Below are 3,215 nucleotides of genomic sequence, written 5' to 3'. Positions count from 1 at the left end.
TGTGTTGAATTGAAAAAAAAAGAGGGAAAAAAGAAGTTAAGGAGCTGAACAAAAGATTTCTGTTTCTTTTCTCTCTTTTTTAACAGAAGATTTCAAATGGCAGCTTGAGAAGACAAAGTAAAGTATTATAATGAAATGTTGAAAGAGCTGGAGTTGGAAAATCAAAAGGGCCAAATTCGTTCGGGATTTCTTAAAGCTGAAGGAACTGAAGAACAAATTCAAGCATCAAATTTCAGTACTTAAGGATGCTGAGGGAATAATGTTAAGGATCCAGGAAGCATCAAAATAAGATGCAATATATATACAGAGTCATTATACCAAAAAAGACTTGACTGACACAGAATAATTTAATGAAATAACATATGATCAAGAGGCAATGGTGATGAAGGTGGAAGGTTCAAGCTGCTCTGAAGGAAGTGGCAAAAACACAGCCCCAGAATTGATGGAATATCAATTGACATATTTCATCAGATGCTTCGCTGGACACTCTCATCACCAGGTTATGCCAAGGAATCTGGAGGACAACTACATGGCCAACTGACTGGAAGAGATCTATATTTATTCCTATTCATAAAAAAAAGGAGACCTGAAAGAGTGTAGAAATTATTGAACAATATCACTAACATCACACACAAACAAGATGCTAATGAAGATTATCCAAAAACAACCAGAACAGGACTTCAGCAGAGAATTGCTAGATGTGCAAGCTAGATTTAGAAAAGGCTGTGGCACTAGGGCCATCAATGGCAACATTAGGTGGATCTTGTCCAAAAGCAGAGAGTACCAGAGGAACGTTTATCTGGGTTTCATTGACTATGTAAAGGCATTTGACTGTGTGGATCACATCACAACAAATTGTGGCTACCTTGAGAAGAATGGGAATCCCAGAACACTTAATTGTGTTCATGCCAAACACTTGGACTAGGAAGCAGTCCTCAGAACAGAGCAGGGAAATACTGAATGGTTCAGGATCAGGGAAGGTGTGCATCAGGGATGCATCCTATCTCCATACTTTTTCAATTTATATGCAGAACAGATCATTTGTGAGGCTAGACTTTATGAGGAGTTTGGCATCAGGATTGGAGGAAAACTAACAACCTGCAATATGTAGATGACACAGTCTTGCTTTCTGAAGCTGAGGAGTGCATGCATTTGCTGCAGAAGGTCAAGGACCGTAGTCTTCAATATGGATTGAACTCATCATCAAGAAAACAAAGATTTTCACCACAGGAAAAATTGGTAGCTTCATGATAGGCGAAGAAGGGATTGAGATTGTTAACAACTCCAGCTTGCTTGGTTTCACAATCAACACCTGCAATCAGGAAATCAAAAAAGAAATTTCATTAAGAAAGTCTGTTGTCAGGGATCTCTCTAGAGTACTGAAGAGGAACAATGTCAGTCTGTGGATTAAAGTGTGCCTAATATAGGTCACAATCTTCATAATTACTTGCTATACATCAGAAAGCTGGACAATAACTAAGACCATAGAAAGAGCCCAAATGCCCAACCTCAATGGAAAAATTGAGAAATTTTGGTACATTCACACAATGAAATACTATGCAGCACACAGGAGCAATGACTTTGAAAATTACTACCTAACATGAGAGGGACTGAAGAGCATTATGCTAAATGAACTGAGTCTCATAAAGACAAATTACTGTATAGGATCATTACTGTAGAGCGTGTAAGAGGATCGAGGGGTGCTTAAATATAGGGTCGCATAATTTAATGGGTAGAGGGAGAGATTGGTAAAGGAAAGGGGAAAGGTCCAGTGTGAAAAACAATGTATATGACCTTTATGAACTTTGTATCTAAGCCAGGATTGTTGCTTCTGACACGCCTTCAGGTAACAAGCCCCAAGGCGGAGCCTAAACCGGTTGGGAGGAGCCAGGGAGAGACAGAGGGAGCCACCACCGCCTGCAGAAGTGGGGCCAGAAGCTGCGCGAGCACAAGCAGAGACCAGGCAACACAGAGGATTCCCACAATAGTTTCTGACATGCCTCCAGGTAACAAACCCCAAGGCGGAGCCTAACGCAGTATAAATTTTTTTAAAAAGAAGTCTAATTAATGGAAAAATATTCCCTGTTAATGAAAGGAAGACTCAACATTGAGGAAATGACAACCTTTCCAAAAGCAATCTACAGGTTGAATGCAATCCTAAAATTGATACCAACTTCAATCTTCAAGAACATGTTGTTGTTGTAAGGTGCTGTTGAGTTGTATTTGACTCATAGTGGCTCTGTGAATGATAGACTTGAATCTTGTCCTATTCTGAGCCATCCTCATCAACTTTGGTACACTTGAGCCCATTGCTGGAGTGACTATGCCGATCCATCTTGTTGAGGGTCTTCCTCTCTTTCTTTGATCCTCCACCTTTCCAACCATAATATCCTCTTCCAAGGAATATTTTTGCCTCAAAGAAGCATCCTGGCTGCATGGGATATTTAGTATGCTTCTGCACCACCACAACTCAAAGACATCAATTCTTCTTCTATCAGCCTCATTCATTTTCCAGCTCTCAAATATGTAGCTTTTGATTGAAAAGACCATGGCTCTTCACCAAAGAAGACATTCAAATGGCTAACAAGCACATGAAGAAATGTTCAAAATCGCTAGTTCTAAAAGAGATGCAAATTAAAACAACTATGAGCGAACAGCAAACAACAAATGCTGGTGAGGTTGTGGAGAAACTGGAACCCTTATTCACTGTTGGTGGGAGTGTAAAATGGTGCAACCACTGTGGAAGGCGGCATGGTGCTTTCTCAAAAATTTGCAAATAGAGATACCATTTGACCCAGCAATTCCACTACTGGGAATATACTCCAAAGAGACCATAACTGCCACTCAAGACGATATATGCACACCAATGTTTATTGCAGCTTTGTACACAATAGCAGGGAGTTGGAAACAAACTAAGTGCCCATCAACAAACGAATGGATAGAGAAGTTGTGGTATAGTTACACAATGGAATATTATGTTGCATTGAAAAGAAGGAATTCATGCAATATTATTCAAAATGGGTGACATTATGCTGAGTGAAGTATCTCAGTCACAAAAGGACAAATACTGCATGGTGCCACTGTTGTAAAGCAGGACTGACCTCGGGCTTGGGAGGAGACTGAGAAGGATTGTTGTTGTTGTTATGTGCCATTGAGTCGTTTGCAACTCATAGTGACCCTATGTACAACAGCCCTAAACTCTGCTCTATCCTGTG

Source organism: Elephantulus edwardii, unplaced genomic scaffold (assembly GCF_000299155.1).
Source record: "Elephantulus edwardii isolate Elephantulus edwardi_28Jun2011 unplaced genomic scaffold, EleEdw1.0 scaffold00234, whole genome shotgun sequence".
NCBI lineage: Eukaryota > Metazoa > Chordata > Mammalia > Macroscelidea > Macroscelididae > Elephantulus > Elephantulus edwardii.
This window is presented reverse-complemented; position numbering follows the sequence as displayed.